The 22,407-nt window shown below is 44.3% G+C and overlaps 1 protein-coding gene across 1 annotated transcript in view; it reads left to right on the forward strand.

Annotated features, from left to right (window-relative positions):
• The window catches only part of LOC102191735 (39S ribosomal protein L13, mitochondrial-like), a 49,833-nt gene that overhangs the window by 17,684 nt on the left and 9,742 nt on the right, over positions 1 to 22,407 (forward strand).

Here is a 22,407-nt window from a genome sequence, read left to right on the forward strand (position 1 = left end):
AATACTAAAAAATATATGATATAACTAAATTGATATAAAAGTGAAAAGTGAAAGTCTCTCAGTCTTATTATCTAACTCTTTGGGACCCAGGCCAAAATATGAGAGTGGGTAGCTTTTCCCTCCTCCAGGGGATATTCCCAGTCCAGGGATTGAACCCAGGTCTCCCACATTGCACGCAGACTCTTTACCAGCTGAGCCACAAAGGAAGCCAAAGAATACTTAGGGAAGTCCAAGAATACTGGAGTGGGTAGCCTATCCCTTCTCCAGGGGATTTTCCCAACCCAGGAATTGAACCAGAGTCTCCTGAATTGCAGGCGGATTTTTTACCAACTGAGCTATCAGGGAAGACCTACATTTATATAAAGATGAATATAATCCAAGATGGATTCATGATTATATGATTAGGAAATACCAAATGATTTTATCCCATTTATCTTTTGGTTTTAAGATAAATTAAAATGAAAATATTCACATGGGCCCCTGAAAGTATCATGGGTCCTATGCCTAGAAAGTCATGCTCCCCGCTGTGGCCCCATAGCAAAGATATTAGCATTCAGATTTTAAAGGGGAATGTCTGGCTTAGCCTAGAAATAGAACTTCACTGAGCCTCAGTTTCCTCTTCTGTAGAATGGAGGCATGAGAGTGTCTGACCCTGTGAAAAGTTTCTGTACAGGACCTGGCCCCAAGGCTCCCCTACTGTTTTCACAGTGTCCGTGAACCTCAGAGCCTGAGGCAGACCAAGGGGCTTGGGGACACTCCCAGGGTTCCCACATCTTTAACTTCTCCCTCATATCCTGTCTGTCCATCTTGGACCCCTGCTTCAGAGTCTGACCCCAGGTAACAACGAACCTAATGAACGGTGCGGGTCCAGCTCACAAGCCACTTCACCGCATGACCCCATCAGTCCTCAAAACAGCCCCAGGAGGCAGGTCTTACGTGATGGTTCCTCCCATTTTCCCAGCGTGGACACTGACCATCAGAGAGGTTAGGTAACTTGTTCAAGGTCACACTGGCAGGGGCAGAGCTGGGACAAGAGTTTGGATGTGTCAGCCTTGACCTCAGTTGGCTCTGTTAAACCGGACACCCCAAGGTGCCCACACACACACAAAAAGTGTACGTGTGTGTGTGTGTTGGCTTTTCTGACAAGGTAGGTGGCAAGGATTGGAGGGGCTGGGGAAGGGCTCAGGACCTTCCCGGGATGTGCTGACAGGGCTTCATAGATGTAATAAGGCTCTGGGCGTCACCCACGGGGGTCCTTGAGGATCCAGACTTTTGTCTTTGCCCTGCCTGGGGCCTCAGCCAGGACCGACTCCTTGGCTGTACTGCTCCAGATCCGCCCCCCTCTCCCCTCCCCGCCTCCTGTGCTCTTCTCCTCTTCATTCGCTGTGTCTTTAGTAGCAACATAGTTAGGTACCTACTGAGTCTAGAACCCCGGGGAGAGATGGCCACTGTTTTACGTTAGAGCTCTAGGGTCATCTTTCATTTTTAAACTTTTTTAATTTAAAAACAATTTTCCATCTTCAAACATATGTACTTTCACAAATAGAAACATATTGACAAGTTGGTATTCATGTAAGATTAAAGTAAAGAAGTCAGGCTCAGTACTAAGATGAATTCCCTCATAAATATCGTCTAAGTACAAAAACTGTCTACCTCATAGTGTAAAGAGAACTCCTTTTAAAGTCCTTGAAACAGAGACTGAATTGCCAGCTGGTAGGGATGGTTCGGGTTAAGGTTTTTTATTTCTGTGATGTTTCTAATTAAAACCTCCCAGCTTCTCTAGCGGAATTAGGCCACTTTGGTCTCTTGTTATTTTGGTGTTTCCTAAGAATCTGAGCTGGGGCTGGATGACGAATGTGCTCCTCACCCCTTTGTGCGTGGACTCTGTGGGCTGGTGGCCTGACGTGCCACTGGTCTAGCCCCTCCTTTGTCAGAAGAGGAAGAGGGTGGGAGTGGGGAGGACAGGTCACCCAGCTCATGGGTGCCGAGATGGGAGGAGAATCCACTGGCTGGGGGTTGGGGGGGGGTGGTCTCTAGTAGTGTCAGTTGCTCAGTCGTGTCCGACTCTTTGCAACCCCACAGACTGTAGCCCACCAGGGTCCTCTGTTCATGGGATTCTCCAGGCAAGAATACTGGAGTGGATTGCCATTTCTTTCTCCAGAGGATCTTCCCAACCCAGGGATCGAACCCAGGTCTCCTGCATTGCCAGCAAATTCTTAACCATCTGAGCTACAGGAAATGCTGGGCGGGGTGGTGGTGGTGGTGGTGAAAGACCCAAATCTGATCCTGTCACTGTTCTGCCTGAAACCCTCAGGGGCCCTTCTGGCATGTGTGCCTCCCCAGCCCAGCAGGACTGTGCCGCCTGCCCACTGGAACCAGCTGGCTCCTCCACCATGTCTCACTTCCTGCCCCTCTGGCTGAAGCAGGCGGATGCTTGTTACTCCCATTCCAGCCTCCTTGCAACATTCTTCCCAGCCTGCAGCATCTGGAAATGACCTATTTCTGTCCATCAGTGTTTGCATAGAGTCTTTGGATTGAGGGCATCTGCCTCACTGGGTTGTAAGCTCCCTGACGGCCAGGCCCTGACTGGTCCTGCACACCACTCTATACACAGCGCCTGGCTCAGGGTCAGCCTACAAGAGGCATGTGGGAAATATTCCTTGACACCATTATTATATTTATACATATAGTGATTTTCTTAAAATTTTTGGCTGCGCTGGATCTTCATTGCTGTGTGCAGGCTTTTTCTAGTTGTGGCAAGTGGGGGATTACTCTTCATTGTGGTGCGTGGGCATCTTATTGAGGTGGCTCCTCCTGTTGAAGAACACAGGCTCTAGGTTTACGGGCTGAGTAGTTGGAATGTTTGGGCTTAGTTGCTCCATGACATGTGGGATCTTCCCAGCCCAGGGATCCAACTCATGTCTCCTGCATTGACGGGCAGATTCTTATCCGCTGGACCACCAGTGAAGTCCTAAGCATATAGTATTAGTCCATAGAATAATGACATCAACAACTATTTGCTGGAAGATAAGCTTAGGAGTCCTACAGACCTGGGTTCTGTTGTAAGTCATTACTTAAATTTTAACTTTAATTTTTTCCTTGGACAAGACATTAATGAAAAAAATTGAGATACTAATCCCCCGCTCTCCCTCTCTGCGCATGGTGGTGGTGGTTTAGTCGCTAGGTCGTGTCCGACTCTTGTGACCCCATGGGCTGTAGCCCATCAGGCTCCTCTGTCTGTGGGATTTCCCAGGCAGGAATACTGGAGTGGTTTGCCATTTCCTTCTTCTGGGAATCTTCCAGATCCATGGATCAAACCCCCATCTCCTGCATTGCAGATGGTCTCTTGCATTGCAGGCAGATTCTTAAGCCACCAGAGAAGCCCCTCTATGTGGGTGTGTGGAGATATATCCCGCAAGCCTTGTGGCCAAAAACCCAAAACATAAACACAAGCAATATTGTAGCAAATTCAATAAAGACTTAAAAAAATGGTCCATATCAGATATTAAAAAAAAAAAATCCTAACGTCTGATTTCCGTTCCAGAGATTCTGATGAAGTGGATCTGGGGTGTGGCCTGGACATCGGGAGTTTTAGAATGGCCCCAAGTGATTCTAACATGCAGCCAAACGTGAGACCTGCTGCCTTACCCCAGGTGTGACTCTGGTGGCCCCCTACCTTCTCCCAGCCACCTTCCCACCTGCCTGAAGTTCATTTGACATAGCACAAAGACTTTCATGGCACAATAAAAATAAATGGCTTAAAACGCAGAGGATGAACTGAGGAGAGAAAATGTCTGAATCTCACACATGCTGTCAGTCAGCTGGCAGATTCTTTTCTGCCTTTCTAGCAGGAAGAGGATTTGAGCAGAGAGGCTGGGCCCTGGGAGTTGAAAGAGAAAGGGAAAGAGAATCTGGTGTCTGGAGACCCACATCTTTTTCTTTCTTTCTTTTTTTAAATTTTTGGTCATACCCCATGGCTTATGGGACCTTAGTTCCCTGACTAGGAATCGAACCCGTGCCCCCTGCATTGGAAGGCACAGTCTTAACCCCTGGACTCCCAGGGAAGTCCTGAGACCCACATCTTAACCTCAGTTTTGCCACTGTACAAATATGAATAGATCGCTCTTCTCCCCCAACCTGGGTCTCAGTAAGCCCTCAATGAAGTGACATTCTTATGAAAGCCATCATCCTGAAGCTAGGTCCAATTCCACAGTCCCTAAGAACCAGCCTTCCAGCTATCCTAAAGCCCACTCACCCACATAGATTCCCTGGATTCCAGCTTGCTCTGCTTCCTGAAGTTTATTTAACATGATTGAGTTATTATAAAGCTGAATTCCCAGAAGCCATCAGTGTACTTTTGAGGTTATGAAGCAACTCATAGTAAACTTATGAGGTGTTGATAAGTAGAGGTCATGGGGGATCAGCTTTTTATGGGATAGATGAGAATCTTCTATAATCAGTGGGAGGCTTATCTACTTAGATGTTGCCTAAGAGAGTGAACATGTTTCCTGTCTTAAGCAGGTCAACATGGAACCCCTGTAATGATTTTGACAAAAGATATTTAAAGGGAACCTTGTTCTTATTCCGGAGGCGACCAATTAATTGACAAGATTGTATAGTTCTTGGAAGAAAGAAGAAATGGAAGTTCCAAGGAAGAGACAGGAGGCCTAGGAAGCAATTTTAATTTTTTAATATTTATTTATTTGGCCGCATCTGGTCTTAGTTGCGGGATACGGGATCTTTAGTTGTGGCATTTGGGATCTTGTTCCCTGACCAGGAATCCAGACTGGGGCCCCTGCATTGGGAGCTCAGAGTCTTAGCCCTGGACCCCCAGGTAAGTCCCCAGAAAGCAATTTTAATGAGACAGTGAGTATGGTTGAGGTAGGGAAATGCCTGGAATCAGCCTGAAGGATGGCCCCAGGAAGGTACCCCTGGGCAACCACTCTTGGCTTTCAGATTTTTTTCCCAGGTCAGGGCTGATGGCCTTCCTGTCACAGAGCCCAATCAGCCCATGATGATTGCACAAATCACAAACATCTAGCGTCAGCCCAATCAGCCCAAGGTTTTTGAATGTTAGAACTTGCACATTGAGGTCAAGCTCTGTTGGACACAAAGAGGAAGGGTATTTGGGAAAGGACAGACTTTTCCCAGAAATTTTCTGGCACCCAGCCCCTCTCTCCCCAGTTCAGATTTGGGAGCCCGTCCAAAGTGAGGCACCATCATGAAGACAGCTCAGATAGCCTGGGGAAGCTTTCAGTCCCCTCAAAATATGAAGTGGCTGAATCTCCTTGTGTTGAACTCTAGGTTAGATGCTCAAGGAAGAGTTAGGAGGTGAGGAAACGTAGCCTTATCTTTGTGCTCTCCCTGTAAGGAAGTGGGACCAGTTTGTGCTTCGGGCACTGGGGATTCAGAATGGGGTTCAGAGGTGAGAAAGACTTGCTCCCACTCTGGAAAGGGTCACAGTCCATGGGGGAGACGAACAACAGACCTGGCTCCATTATCCTGCTGCTCTGGGACTTGACCCCATCTGGACAGACCCTGGCTCTTGGTCCTATACACAGTGATCATTAAGCCTCCCCCACACTATTATTCCCTCTCATACCCCATGGACTGACTGATGGGCTATCTGGTCGACCCATCCTCCAGATTTCCTCTAAATAATAATTTATCTTGATTATTGAGTTTTTGGCACTTCCTGAAATTTCGCTCTTGAGGCAAATACCTAATTTATCTAACCCTAATTGAAGCTTGGACAGACCTCTGACACAGCCACACATATACAAGCAACTGCTGGCCAGAGGGGTGAGTGTTTAGAACGAAGCTCCCTGAGAGTTCAGAGGGACATTTAGTAATTCTGGGGGCAGTGTTTCCCAGAGAATGCTCTATGGACCATCAGTTCTGTGTGTTGCTCCTCACCAAATAAAAGGTTTTGTGGACAATAAGTGTGGGAAACAGTGCGTACTTTACTTCCCCTTTAGATATTCATGAGGGACATGAACACTCTGAAGGCTCTGAGACTCCTATATAAAGAAACATTACTTTCATGGGACTTCCCTGGTGGTCCAGTGGCTAGGACTCTGTGCTCCCAATGAAGGGGGATAAATTCCTGGTCAGGGAACTAGATCCCACGTGTTGCAACTAAGACCTGGCATAGCCAAAACAAATAAACATATTTTAAAAAATAGTTCAAGGAAAAGGAAACATTACTTTCTTAGCTTAGCCTCTGAGGCTACTAATCTGGATCAGCTTGGGTAATTTTATCAGTGTTTCTTGAATTGAAGTGAGAGAGCCTCATCTCAGACGCTCTAGGGGAATGTTTGTTAGAAATACAGAGTCACTTGTCCTCCTGCAAACCTCCTGAGTGAGTCTCTGGAGCCATGCTCCAGGAATTTGCTTTGAACAAGCTCCCAGTTGATCGTGATGCATACTCAAGTTAAGAACCCCAGATAAACCTTCCTAGGCCTTGGCTATTTTCTCAGAATACTGTAAAGATCAAGAGATAAACTTGACCAAAAGATGAGTGAAAAAGAAACCTAGACGATTCCAACTCATTCTATGAGGCTAGTATTGTGCTAATAACAAAACCAGGCAAAAACACCACATGAAAACTGCAGACCAATATAGATCATGAATATACATGAAAAAAATCCTCATCCCAATGCTAGCAAACTAAATCTAGCAACATGTCAAAAGGATTATGCATCATGACCAAGTGGGATTTACCCTAAAAATGCAAGGTTGGTTTAACATCCCCAAATTAATTAATATATGGTACCAAAAGAATTAAAAACAAAAAGCATATGATTATGTCAATACATACAAAAAAAGCATTTGACAAAATCCAACGTCCCTTCATGACAAAAACACTCAAGCTAGCAATAATAAAGAATTTCCATAACTTGATAAAAGGAATCTATGAAAACCCCACAATAGGTTTTTTTTTTAATGGTGAAAGACTGAATGGTTTCCCTCTGAGATCAGGAACAAAACAAATATGATCACTTTTGCCTTTTCTATTCAACACTGTACTCAGCAAAGTGTAGAATGGTGGTTGCCAGGGGCTGAGGGAGGGGAAATAGGGAGCTGTTGTTCAATGGGCATAAAGTTTCAGTTATGCAAGATGACTAAATTCTAGAGACCTGCTGTACAACATGGTGCCTGGAGTTAACATGTTGTATGTGGCTTCCCTGATGGCTCAGTAGTAAAGAACCCGCCTGCCAATGCAGGAGACACAGGTTCAACTCCTGGGTGGGGAAGATTCCCTGGAGAAGGAAATGGCAACTCAATTCAGTATTCTTTCCTGGGAAATCCCATAGACAGGAGTCTGGCGAGCTACAGTCTACGGGGTCGCAAAAACGTTGGACACAACTTAGTGGCTAAACAACAACATTGTTTACTTAAAACTTTGTAAAGAAGGTAGATTTTATTCATGTTCAGTATCCTTACCACACACACACACACAGACAAAATAAAACAAAAATCCAGGAAGGAACTTTTGGAGATTTATTACCTTGACCACAGTGATGGTTGAGCTTCCTATGTGGTGCTGGTGGTGAAGAACCTGCCTGCCAATGCAGGAGACGTAAGAGACTCGAGTTTGATCCTGGGTCTGGAAGATCCCCTGGAAGAGGACATGACAACCCACTCCAGTATTCTTGCCTGGAGAGTCCCATGGACAGAGGAGCCTGGCGGGCTATGGTCCATTGGGTAGCAAAGAGTCAGACACACTTAAAGCAACTTAGAAGCAGCAGCAGCAGTGATGATTTCATGGGTGTATGCAATTCATCAGTGTGTCCAAATTTATCAAACTGTATGCATTATATAAATTATATATCAATTATACCTCAAAAAAGCCGTTCAAAAATCCCCCATTTGGAGGATTTGGAGGTTTTAGCCTGAGCAGTTAGGGAAGAAAATGAAATAAAAGGCATCCATATTGGAAAAGAAGAAGTAAAAGTATCTGTATTCTCAGGCATCATGATCTTTTATATAGAAAATCCTAAGGAATCCACTAAAAAACTAGTAGAACTAATAAGCAAGCATAATAAGATTTCAGAATACAAAAATCAATGGTATTTATATACATTTGTAATGAACCATCTGAACGTAAAGAAAATAATTCCATTGACAATAGCATAAAAAAGAATAAATTACTTAGGAACAAATTTAACAAAATAAGTGCAGGGACTTCCCTGGCTGTCCAGGGGTTAAGACTCCACACTTTCTTTGCAAGGGGTTTGCATTCGATCCCTGGCTGGGGAACTTAAGATCCTGCATGTCCTGGGGTGAGGCCAAAAATAAATTTAAAAAAAGAAGTGCAAACTTCATACTCTTGAAAACCACAAAACATTGCTGAAAGATGTTAAAGAAGATCTAGTTTCTTTAATAAGTGAAAAGATATCCCCTATTTGTGGGTTAGAAGATTTAACATTGTTGAGATGGTAAATTTATTTTTAGATTCAACGCAGTTCTTATTGAAGTCTCAGCTGTCTTATTTCCAGAAACTGATTCTAAATTAGTATGAAAATTAAAGGGGTTCAGAAGTCAAAACTATTTTGAAAAAGGATAATGTTGGAGAACTTGCACTTCTTAATTTCAAAATTTGGTACAAAGATGCAGTAGTTAAGATGATGTGATACTGGCATAAGGATAGACATAGAGATCAATGGAATGGAATTGAGAGTCCAGAAATAAACCCTCACATTTATGGTCAATTGATTTTTGGCATGGGTACCAAAGCAATTCAATGGGGGAAGAATTTCATCAAGTGGTGCTGGAACAACTGGATATCCACATAAAAAAGAATGAAATTGGATCCCTACCTCATACACTATATAAGAATGAACTAAAAAAATGAATCAAAGGCTTAAATGTAAGAGCTAAGACCATAAAATGGAGAAGGCAATGGCACCCCACTCCAGTACTCCTGCCTGGAAACTCCCATGGACGGAGGAGCCTGGTAGGCTGCAGTCCATGGGGTCACTAAGAGTCGGATGCGACTGAGTGACTTCACTTTCACCTTTCACTTTCATGCATTGGAGAAGGAAATGGCAACCCACGCCAGTGTTCTTGCCTGGAGAATCCCAGGGACGGGGGAGCCTGGTGGGCTGCCGTCTATGGGGTCGCACAGAGTCGGACACGACTGACATGACTTAGCAGCAGCAGCAGCAGCAAGACCATAAAAAGGAACACAATTTGGTTATTTGTAATGATGTGGATGAACCTAGAGTCTATCATACAAAGTGAAGTAAGTCAGAGAAACAAATCTAGTATATTAATGTATATATATGCAATCTAGAGAAATGGTACTGAATGATTCTGTTTGCAAGGTAGGGATAGAGACTCCAAGGACAGATTTGTGGGCGCAGAGAGGGAAGAGGAGGGTGGGGCGAGTTGAGGGAGTGACATTGGCATATATACTACCACGTGTGTGACAGCCGGCTAGTGAGCTGCTGCTGCACGGGGAGCTCAGCTCGTGCTCTGTGATGGTCTAGAGGGTGGGAGGGAGGAACACGAGGGAGGCAGCGTGTGTGTGTGTGTATATCTATATATGTATATACAGTCCCTCGCACTCCTCTAGCTGACTCACTTTGTTGTACAGCAGAAACTGACACAACATTGTACAGCAATTATACTTCAATTAAAAAAAAAATAGTGATCAATGACAATAACAATAACAACAAAAAACCTATAAAACTCTTGTGACATACCATAGGGACACATTTTCATGACCCCAGATTAGGCAGTTTCTTAAATACAGCACCAAAGCAGGAGCAACAGAAGAAGAAAATAGATAAGTTAGATTTCATCAAAATTAAACTGTTATGCTTCAAAGGATACCATCAAGAAAGTGAAAGACAACCCGTAGGATGGGAGAAAATATTTGCAAATCATAATTCAATAATGAAAAGACAGACAACCCAATTAAAAATAAGCAGAAGACCTGAATAGACATTTTCCTGCAAAAAAAAAAAAAAAACCCATGCAAATGGGTAATAAATGGGTGAAAAGCTGCTCAACATCATAATCATAAGAGAAATAATTGCAAATCAAAACCATAATGAGATATGACTTCTCACCCACTAGGATACTAACAGTAACAACAGATAATAACTGTTGGTGAGGTGTGGGGAAATAACACTGCTGGTGGGAACATAGATGGTGCAGCGACTTTGGAAAACAGCTAAAAACTCTAATCCTGATGGAGGCCCCGACAAACCTCTGATAGATGGCATCACAGCAGTTATTGGCCAGAGGGGTGAGTTCCTTAAAAGGGTAAACACAGGGCTACCATATAATCCAGGAGTTCCATTCCTAGTTATGTACACAGGATTAAAAACATACAATCACACAAAAACTTGTGCATGACTGTTTTCAGCAGTATTATTCATATCAGCTCAAAACTGAGGAACAACCAAATGTCCATCAACTAATGAGTGGATAAACAAACATGACATAGCCATACAATGAAATTTAGAATATTGTTCAACAATGAAAAGGAATGAAGTACTGATTCATGCTACAACATGGATGAACTTTGAAAACATTCTACAAAGGGAAAGGAGCCAGACACAAAAGGTCACATATTGTATGATCCATTTATGTGAAATTTCCAGAATAAGTAAGTCTATAGAGACAGACAGTAGATTAGTATTTGCTTAGGGCTGGGGTAGGGTGGTGAAATGGGGAACAACTGCTAAAGGGTACAGGGTTTCTTTTTGAGCTGATGAAAATGTTCTAAAATTGACCATGGTGTTGGTTGCACAAGTCTGTGAATATACTAAAAACCACTGAGTTGTGCACTCTATATGGGTGAATGGTATAATATGTGAATTATATCAAGCTGCTACAAAAAGAAAAGAAACCTATAAGTGGAACTCCATCACACCCTCTGACTGATAAAGTTCATCAGCTTAGACACAAACAGAATGAAACCAAGTATGAATCAAACCTGCAGCTTCTCACTTCCTCTTACTTCCTCAGTATGTTTTCCCTTGCCTTGCTCAATCCACCATGACCACAAACTGGTGGACCTAACAGAGGAACCCTGGTTGCAAACCCTAGGCGAGTGCTCCATGTGGTCCTCTGGTTTGACACCTCTGCCTAATTTTCCAGATCTCATTTACTCCAAGAAACATTTCTTTAAAATCTGTGTTTGCAAAGCATTTTGAAGAAAAGAAATATAGCCATTGGCCTGGAGAATCAGAGGAGAGATAAAATCCATCTTTGGGGCTTCCCTAGTGGGCCGTGGTTAAGAATCCACCTTACAATGCAAGGGACCCTGGTTTGATCCCTGGTCTGGGAAGATCCCACATGCCCAGAGCAGCTAACCCTGGGAACCACAGCTACTGAGCCCACTCACGTCAATTACTGAAGCCTGTGTTCCGCAACAAGAGAAGCCACCGTGATAAGAAGCTGGAGCACCGACACGAAGAGTAGCCCCGCTCGCCGCAACTAGAGACAGTCTACATGCAGCAATGAAGACCCAGCACAGTCCAAAACCCTTTTTTAAAATAAAATAAATTCTAAAAATTAAAAAGAAAAGACCTATCATTTAGGATCCACTCTGTTGATACGAAGAAAAACCCAAAATACCAATGGCTTAAACAAGATAGAACTCTCTTTGCTCACATCAAATGGAAACCTGGAGGCTGGTTGTCCAGGACTAGTCCTGTCTTTCTCAGCATCACTGGGGACCCAGCCTTTTTACGTTTTTCCATTTTGTCCTGGCACGTGATTGCCCATCCCAAATATCACTTCCTGGGCTGAGATGTCTGCTAATGTGGGTCGAAAATGAATGGGAATCGAGGCAGAAAGAGCAAAGAAATGGCACAGTAGTTGGATATGCATCTGAGGTAAAAAGAGGAATTTGAAAAGATGGGAGATGGTAGAAGTGAGTGAAATGATTTCGTTCAGAAGGAGAATTTAGAGATGACAGAGAAGGTAGAATAGTTCAGGAGCCGGTTCTTTTTTCCTTTCTTTCTTTTTGTTTTAAAATATCTGTTTATTTATTTGGCTGCCTTGGATCTCACTTAGTTGCAACACGCAGTATCTTTGATCTTCGTTGCAGAATTTGAACTCTTTAGTTGCATCATTTGGGCTCTAGTTCCCTGACCAGGGATCGAACCTGGGCCCCCTGCATTGGTAGCTCAGAGTGTTAGCCTCTGGACCACCAGGGAAGTCCAGAAGTCCAGTTCTTGAGAAGCTGAGGAGAGATGGCATCCAGAGCCCTTGTGGAGCAAGTGATCTTGGCGAGGAGTGGGGACACTTCCAGTTGTCACAAGGAGTAGGAGAACATGGTTCAGGAGGGATAGTGAGACGGGGACGGTGCTTGCTTCTGAGGGCTTGCTTCTGTTTTCTAATTAAAGCTGTCTCCCCTTGGCCCACTCTCTCTTCATTTTTTTCCTTTCTCTTTACAGGCCTTCATTGAGCACCTATTGCAAGCCATGGCCCAGTTCTAGGTGCTGAGGTTACAGCAGTGATTAAACAGGCAAGAACACCTCATGGAGCATACGTTCTCCTGGGAGAAAGTCAACAATAAAATGAATAAGTAGGTTTCATTGGTATTGCTCATGCTTAGTCGCTCAGTTGTGTCTGACACTTTGCAACCCTATGGACTGTAGCCCTCCAGGCTCCTCTGCCCACGGGATTCTCCAGGCAAGAATACTGGAGTAGGTTGCTGTGCCCTTCTCCTGGGTTTATTGGTATTAGAAGGTAGCAAATGCTACAGGAAAAACCAAATCAGGAAAAGGAGGCAGGATATTTTGTTAGGAAGGAAGGAAAGAAAGAAGAAAGGAGGCTGTGGAGGAAAAATGATGGAACGGTCGGATTGGAGGTGGTGAAGCATTGGTGCAGTGAGAGGAGAGTCAGAGCTGGAGGGAAGGGAGATGCTATCTGATGGCGGGATGCCTGAAATGCAGATGTCAGAGCTGGGACAATGTCTAGAATGCGCCTGGGGAGTGAGTGACTGGGATGGTGTGGAGGCAAATACCTCTGGAGGTGAGGAGGTCAAGTAACAGAGAGGCCAGAGAGTTGAAAAGTCATCCCTGGGACTTCCTTGGTGATCCAACAGCTAAGACTCCACACTCCCAGTGCAGGGGGCCAGGATCTGATCCCTGGTCAGGGAAGTAGCGCCCATATGCTGCAACCAAGAGTTTGCACGCCACAACTAAAGAGCCTGCATGTAGCAACTAACACCTGGTTCAGCCAAATAGACATTTTATTTTATTTTTTAATGTCACCTCTGTGGATGGTGAGGTCACAGGGTGTAGGAGTGACCCATGGGCCCAGCCTGAAGCTAGAGTTCCCAGTGAACTAGGAGGTTGATCAGGAGGCAGGTGGGCCCACTGGGGAGAGGCATAAAGGGTTAGCTAGTTGGTTTGAACTTAGAAGAAACCAGAGGGATTTTTTTTTTTCCTTTGGCTGCGCTGGGTCTCTGTTGCTGTGCTCAGGCTTTCTCTAGCGGCAGTGGCTTCTGTTGCTGTGGAGCACTGGCTCTAGGGTTGGGGCTCAGTAGTTATGGTGCATGGGCTTAGTTGCCCTACGCCACATGGAATCTTCCTGGTGGTGGTGGTTTAGTTGCTCAGTTGTGTCTGACCCTTTGTGACCCCATGGTCTATAGCCCTCGAGTCTCCTCTGTCCATGGCATTCTCTAGACAAGAATGCTGGAGTGGGTGGCCATTTCCTTCTCCAGGTGATCTTCCTGACCCAGGGATGGAACTCATATCTCCCGCAAATCTCCTGCACTGCAGGCAGATTCTTTACCACTGAGCCACCAGGGAAGCCCAGTGCAGGGAGCACACCAGGGGACACCCAGTTCACAAGGAACACACCAGGAAGATCTGACCTTCCTGGGCCAGGGATCAAATCTACCTTCCCTGCATTGGCAGGCGGATTCCTAACTACTGGACCACTGGGGAAGTCCAGAACTCGAGTTTTTAAGGGAGGAAGGAAGAAAGATGACTTTGAAGGAGTCATGGGGAATGAGGGAAATTAACACCCCACCCTACACCTCCCAGCTCTGAGGTACTTGGAATATAAGAGAAAATATAGCTTCTTCTTGAGTAGGAACCAGTATCTCAGGGGAGAGCTTGGTTTCCATTAGGGCCAGGAAGCGGGGGGAGATTTCCAGAACTGATAGAGTGGCAGTTCCAGAGAGCCCGGGGGGAGGGTTTGGAAAAGGGAAGAGAGGGATTGGGTAGATTGGGATGAGTGTCTGAGTGATGGTGGCTCAACAATGATTTTCAGTGAATGATGTGACTAAGGGTGTGGAGCTCAGTGGTCTTTTAGAAAGAGGGAAATTAGTCCAGACTGGGTTGATGAAGATTTATTTGCCTTTTTTTCCCCAAAACATTTTATTATGAAAAGTTTTAAATATACAGAAAATTTGAAAAAGAATTGCATATGAGTTTTCACATACCTACCACTGAGGTTCTACAATTAACATTTCATTCTGTTTAATCATGTATCTGTGCATCTCTCTCTTTCTCTTCCTTTCCATCCATCCATCCATTCATCCATCCACCCACCCACCTATTCACCTATCCCTCCATTAAAAATTTTTTTTGAGGGAATTCCCTGGCAGTACAATGGTTAGCAACCCACTCCAGTGTTCTTGCCTGGAGAATCCCATGGATAGAGGAGCCTGGAGGGCTACAGTCCATAGGGTCACACAGAGTTGGACACGACAGAAGCAGCTTAGCATGCATACCTGCACAGTGGTTAGCACTCTGTGCTTTCACTGCTACAGGCCTGGGTTCAGTCCCTGGTTGGGAACTAAGATCCTGCAAGCCATATGGCATGGATAAAACAAAAAACAAACAAAAAGAGAAAGAATTCTTAAACCATTTCAAAGAAAATTGCAGACATTAGCATAATTTACCCCTAAACACTTTAGGATGTATATAATTAACTGAAGTTTAATATTTGTTTATCTTATCCTGCCAGGCTCCTCTGTCCATGGAATTTTCCAGGCAAGAATACTGGAGTGGATTGCCATTTCCTTTTACAGGGGATCTGCGCCACTCAGGGATTGAACCTTACCACTGAGTCACCTGGGAAACCCATAAAAAAGGCACAAATCTTAATTATATTAATATATTAGGTGAATTTTGACAGATGCATGTACCTATCAAGATACAGTATATCACCATCACCCCAGAAAGTTTTCTATTCTTATTCCTAGTGGGTCCCTTCCTCTCCCCACCTAGGTATTCTCCCCATCATAGATTAGTTTTGCCTGTTCTAGTACTTCATATAATTAAAATCATACTATACATACTCTTCATGCCTAGTTTTTTCCTCTTGGCAAAATGGGAGATTTATTCATGATGTTGTATGTATTGGTAATTAATCCCATTTTATTGCTAAGTCACGTCCCATTATACAATTATAACAGAAGAATTATGTATTATTCTGTTGATAGTCACTGGAACTATTTCTAGTTTTCAGAGATTATGAATAAAGTGTCTGTGAACACTTTTGTATGAGTTGTTTTGAGGACACATACTTTCATTTCTCTTCGTTAAATAGCTAGAAGTGAACCTGCTGGATCATAGGTGGCTTTTGTTTTAAGAAACTGCCAGATCTTTATCCAAAGTGGTTGGACCATTTTATATCCTTACCAACAATGTCTGAGAGTTCTGACTGCTCCACCTCTTTGTCAACATTTGATGTTGTCAGTCTTTAATTTGTTATTCTGGTAGGTGCGTACTGGTGTCGTTGAGGGTTTTATGTTGCATTTTCCCGATGATGAATGATGCTAAGCAGTTTTTCATGTGATTCTTAGCCATCTGTATATCTCCCTTTATTAAGCTGTTATTCAAATCTTTATTTAAAAAATTGGGATTTTATTTTTTATTGGGTTGTAGGGATTCTTTACATTTTCTGCAAGTCCGTTGTCAAATACATTTTGCAAATATTTTCTCACAGCCTAAGTCTTGTCTAGGCTCCCCTGGTGGCTCAGCTGGTAAAGAACCCACCAGCAGTGCAGGGGACCCAGGTTTGATCCCTGGTCTGGGAAGATACCCTGGAGAAAGGAATGACTACCTCCATGGTATTCACTTCATGGCAAATAGATGGGGAAACAGTGGAAACAGTGACAGATTTTATTTCTGGGGGCTCCAAAACCACTGCAGATGGTGACTGTAGCCATGCAATTAAAAGACACTTGCTCCTTGGAAGAAAAGCTATGACCAACCTAGACAGCATAATAAAAACCAGAGACAGTACTTTGTCAACAAAGGTCCATGTAGTCAAAGCTATGGTTTTTCCAGTAGTCATGTATGGATGTGAGAGTTGGACTATAAAGAAAGCTGAGCGCTGAAGAATTGATGCTTTTGAACTGCGGTGCTGGAGAAGACTCTTGAACGTCACTTGGACTACAAGGAGATCAAACCAGTCCATCTTAAAGGAAATCAGTCCTGAATATTCATTGGAAGGACTGATGCTGAAGCTGAAACTCCAATACTTTGGCCACCTGATGCAAAGAACTGACTCATTGGAAAAGACCCTGATGCTGGGAAAGATTGAAGGCAGGAGGAGAAGGGGACGACAGAGGATGAGATGGTTGGATGGCATCACCGACTCAATGGACATGAGTTTGAGTAAGCTCTGGGAGGTGGTAATGGACAGGGAAGCCTGGCGTGCTGCGGTTCATGGGGCTGAAAAGAGTTAGACATAACTGAATGACTGAACTGATGGAAGTCTTGTCTATACTATACCAAATGGTGTATTTTGATGAGCAGATTTCATTTTTGTGAAATCTAATTCTTCAAACTTTTAAAAAGTAGTCATTTCATGCTCACTTTGGTAGCGCATATACTAAAATTGAAATGATAATGAGATTAGCAGGGCCCTGAGCAAGGATGACATGCAAATTCATGAAGGGTTCCATAACTTTAAAAAAAGTTATTTCTTTCTATTATCTTCTTAAAGATACCTTTGCCTACCTCCAAGTCCCAAAGATATTCTCCTATATTTTCTTGTAGAATTTTAACTTTTGATTGAAGTCTATGATTCATTGCAAATCAAGTTTTATGAATGGTGTGAGGGAGGGAATAATTAATTTTTTATATTAATTTTCAGTTGTTCTAAAATGAATCATTAAAAAGACTTCCCTTTTCCCTTTGGATTGCTTTGGTGACTTTATAAAAAAAATCAAATGTCTGCTTAATTGTGGGTCTGTTTCTGTTTTCTATTCCATTGTCATTTATCCTTATGATAGTGCTGCAATATCTCAATTACTGTAGTCTTGTGATTCATAATGACAGGGAGGCAAATTCTCCACTTTGTTTTTCCTTTTAAGATGCTTTGAATATCCTAGGTCCTTTGCATTTCCATAAAAATTTTAGAATCAACATGTCAATTTTTAGGAAAGAATCTGCTGGGATTATGATTGAGATTGAATTGCATCTAAAAATCATTTTGGAGGGAACTGACATCTCAACAATATAGAGTCTTCCAATCCATGAGTAGAGCACTCCATTTCTTTAGGACTTCTGGAATTTCTCTCAGCAATATATATATATATATATATATATATATATATATATATATGTTTTTTTCCTCAGCCATATTTTATAGACTTCAGTCCTGAGATCTTACACATAATTTGTGAAAATTTTCCCAAAGTAGTTAATATTGTTTTTAAAAATTCTATTGCAAGGATTTCCCTGGTGGTCCAGTGATTGGGACTCTGTGCTTCCACTGTAGGGAGCCAGGGTTCGATCCCTGGTTGGGGAACTAAGATCAAAAGATTAAGGTCGTATGAGGTTAGTCATCCTAAGGAGATATAGCAGCTTGCTGAAGAAGGAATGGTGGAGAGGTAGAAAGAACCAGGTTCCTGATAGATAATATTGTTACGCTGCTAAATTTACTAACCTAGAACTGTCCTAACTCTGAATTTGTCTTTATATGAGATAATATATTGCCTGTATTTTAGGAGAGGGGGGAAGAGTTATAATCACAGCCAAAAAAAAAAGCTACTGCAAATGGAAATTTTTCAAATTTCATTTTCCATTGTTGGCAGCAGAGCTGAGTGCCAGAACAGTGACAGAAAAGACAACCCACAGGAGATCCTAGGTGTGGGAAATGGGGGTAGGGCGGTGCTATTTATTTATAGGGAACTGCAGAGGGTCTGAGAGGGTCAAGAATACCGTGGCCATGTAATGGGAGGAAGAGAGGCACAGCATAGCGTGGAAGACTGATTTCCTTTCTCGGTCCTGTTCCTGAGAAGGGACGTCCTTCCTTACTACCCTCCTGGGAAGGGAAGGCAGGGCAGTGCCAAGCATCCCTGGGAAATTGCTCTTGTGTTCTCCTCCCCAGCATCATTCAACTAGCTCTCTAGTGGGGCTGCTGCCTCTATGGCCTGGGCTGAGCATGGCCCTTTGTGGACAGGTAAGCTGGCCTTGGTGGTACAAGTGGCATATTCTGCCCTCTCTATGAGAAAGTGTGTCCTTCACTGGCCCAGCCGGCAAGGAGGAGAGAGAGGCTGAAATACCTGGGATTTAATCTGCTCAAAACTGCCAAACTTCTGGGTTGGCTTTCCCAGGGCAGCCCCCACCCTCCATGGCTTCTCCCACACCATTTCTTAATGTCGCCCCACCCAATTATAGAGTCAGCTGCCCACACCTCTCACAAGGGCCAAAACTTCCAACTCGTGCTCTGAGGAAAGATTTCAAAGATTTTTTTTTTTTTTCTAAGGAAAAAACTGGATAAGCCCAAGCTCCACCCATCCTGGGTCTTGTCCCTGTTTCATGGGGAAGGGTGTGGGAAGGGCGGGATGCACGGGAGCTGCCCGGATGCTGGGCAAAACGGCTGTGGGTGGGGGACAGTGGCAGTGCCGAGGAGGGGAGCCATCACCCCTCTGTACTCCCCACAGTGCTCCCAACTCCCCTTCAAAGGAAGGTATACTTACTTCCTTTAAGGGCTTCCCTGATACCTCACTTGGTAAAGAATCCGCCTGCAATGCAGGAGACCCCAGTTTGATTCCTGAGTCAGGAAGATCCACTGGAGAAGGATTAGGCTACCCACTCCAGTATTCTTGGGCTTCCCCTGTGGCTCAGCTGGTAAAGAATCTGCCTGCAATGTGGGAGACCTGGCTTCAATCCCTGGGTTGGGAAGATCCCCTGGAGAAGGGAAAGGCTACCCACTCCGGCATTCTGGTCTAGAGAATTCCGTGGACTTTGTAGTCCATAGGATCCCAAAGAACTGGACATGACTGAGCGACTTTCACTGTCAAGACAGTGCTCCGGGTTCACTGGTGGCTCAGTGGTAAAGAATCTGCCTGCCAATGTAGGAGACTCAGGTTTGATCCCTGGGTCAAGAAGATCCCCTGGAGAAGGAAGTGACAGCCATTCCAGTGTTCTTGCTGGGAAATCCCATGGAGGGAGGAGCCTGGCGGGCTATAGTCCATGGGGTTGAAAAGAATTAAACACTGCTTATTGACTAAACAACAAATTGCTGTAACAACTAACCCCCACCCCATCCCCACAAATGCAGCGTGTTTCCATCTCACTTGTGTATAGTTTATAGCATTTGGTTTGTAGGTTCTTCCACACAAGAGTTTAGAGACTAGGATTTTTGCATTCTGAGGCTCTACCATCCTCTGGCCTGTCATCCTTGGCACCCCTCTAGTGGGAGGGGAAGAAACCCCACAAAATGCATAACCATATCTCAAAAGCCTTGGCACACGTGGTACACATACATCTGCTCACAGTCTATTTTCAGAAATCTGTCTGGAGCCACAGTGAGATACAAGGGAGCCTGGGAAATGTGGTCCCTGGCTCTGCAACTGTTTCCCAGTGACAGCGTGACACTGGAAGGCAGAGCTTGAATTTTGCTGGCCCTGCCACTGAGTCCTACTGCATTTAGAAAATCTATTTATTCACTTGGCTATGCCAGGTCTTAGATGCGGCTCTCAGGATCTTTGATCTTCATTGTGGCACTCATGTTCTTTCGTTGCGATCTTGAGTCTCGGCAAGTGAGTTCTTATTTGCAGCTTGTGGGCTCTAGTTCTCTGACCAAGGATCGAATCAGGGCCCCCTCCATTGGGAGTGCAGAGTCTCAGCTACTGGACCATCAGAGAAATCCCTGAGTCCCATTACCTTGTCCCACCAGTCTTTCTTTTTAAACTGTAGAGGGCTGTTTGTGTGTGAAGGGTTATTCTCCCCCCATCCCCAGTTCGGACTCCTCATGCCTTCCTCTGTCTCTGACGTCACTTTCCACCTTACCCAGCCACCCCAAGTTCCTCTCCTTTTAAGACACTTGCCTAAATCTGACTTTTTCCACGAAGCTTTTTAGGGACTTTAATACCCATGCTGAAGTCTTCCATTTTCTGAGGATCTCATTTGCTGTAAACTTGAGCAAGAATAACTGGGGGACATCTCCCCCTATCTTACCTGGTCTTAATGTTTGGAATTCCTTTGAATGAAGACCAAGAGTTTCTGCCCACAACCAACACTGAGGCTTTGGATATGTGTACCCTTGGGAGAGGGGGCAGAAGTATCACACCCTCCAGTCCTTATAGGTTCTTCAAGAGGGTAGAAAGGAGAGCAAAGGGCTCTGCTCAGCCCTCCTAGGCTGAGTGGAGAAGGGGACCAGCTAGAGAAAGGGAGACACCAGGCCTGATACAAGCTTTGATGGTGTCTCAGCTATATTTTTCTTTTTGAAGATAGTTTTTTTTTTGATGTGGACCATTCTATAAGTCTTAATTGAATTTGTTACATATTGTTTCTGTTTTCTGTTTTAATTTTTTGGCCACTAGGCATGTGGTGTTTTAGCTCCTCGACAAGGGATTGAACCTACACTCCTGGTGTTGGAAGGCAAAGTCTTAACCACTGGACTGCCAAGGAAGTCCCCTCAGCTATGTTTTTCAATCATCATATATAGAGGATCTTCCAATTTATAAACAAAATGAGACTAATTAAATAGTCATTTATTTATTTATTTAGGCTGCACTCTGCAGCTTGCAGGGTCTCAGTTCCCTGACCGGTGCTGGAATGAGGGCCCATGACCTTGAAAGCGCTGAGTGGTAACCACTGGACCACCAGGGGATTTCCCCAAGTACTGTCATTTATTTGTGCTCACCATGTGCCAGGCATAGCAAAGCACTATGTGTTGTCAGTTGATCTTCCCAACAATCTAACGAGCTAAGGACTCTGATTTTGTCCCCATTTTGCAGGCAAGGAAAGCAAAATTCAGAGAAATGAACTTTTCCCAGGTCACATGTTGCTGTTCAGTCACTGAGTTGTGTCTGACTCTTTGTGACCCCATAGACTGCAGCACGCCAGGCTTCCCTAACCTTCTGTATCTCTCAGGATTTGCTTTAAACTCATGTCCATTGAGCCAGTGATGCCATCTCATCCTTTGTCACCCACTTCTCCTCCTGCCCTCAATCTTTCCCAGCATCAGGGTCTTTTCCAATGAGTTGGCTTTTCACATCAAGTGGCCAAAGTGCTAGAGCTTCAGCTTCAGCATCAGTCCTTCCAACGAATATTCAGGGTTGATTTCCTTTAGGATTGAGTGGTTTGATCTCCTTGTATCCAAGGGACTCTCAAGAGTCTTCTCCAGCATCACAGTTCAATAGCATCAACTTTTTGGTGCTCAGCTTTCTTTATGGTCCAACTCTCAACATCCATACGTGACTACTGGAAGAACCATAGCTTTGACTACATGGACCTTTGTCAGCAAAGTGATATCTCTGCTTTTTAATATTCTGTCTAGGTTTGTCATAGCCAGGTCGCATAGCTAGTGAATAGAAAGGTTGGGCTGAAGCCTAGGAAAACAGCTTCACAGTCTGTGAATTCCCTTATGCCTCTGTCTCCTGGGACACCTGTGTGGCAGAAGTGCTTCAGGCAAACCAAATAGCCGTGTGCTCCCCCTTCCTTCCCAGCCTTCCTAGCAGCAGACTGGGGCCATGTGACTAACTCTGATCAATGGGCTATGAATGGAAGTGAGGTGTGTCATATCTGGACCAAGGCATTTAGTGTTGGTGTCTGACCCTCCTATTCTCTCTTTTCCTTTAGTGATGACTACAGCGGCCATGGCTTGAAGTGGAGGAGCCACTAGGAGGAAGCAGCCTGGGTCTCTGGTTGTTATACTAAAGACAGCTGGCCTGGAGAGCTGTCCCACCTGAAGCACCTCTGTGTGAATGGGAAATCCACCTCTGTTGGGTTGCTGCTGCTGCTAAGTCACTTCAGTCATGTCCGACTTTGTGTGACCCCATAGACGGCAGTCCACCAGGCTCCCCCATCCCTGGGATTCTCCAGGCAAGAACACTGGAGTGGGTTACCATTTCCTTCTCCAATGCATGAAAATGAAAAGTGAAAGTGAAGTCACTCAGTCGTGTCCGACCCTCAGCAACCCCATGGACTGCAGCCTTCCAGGCTTCTCTGTCCATGGGATTTT

The sequence above is a fragment of the Capra hircus genome, chromosome 19 (assembly GCF_001704415.2).
Source record: "Capra hircus breed San Clemente chromosome 19, ASM170441v1, whole genome shotgun sequence".
In the NCBI taxonomy this organism is placed as follows: domain Eukaryota; kingdom Metazoa; phylum Chordata; class Mammalia; order Artiodactyla; family Bovidae; genus Capra; species Capra hircus.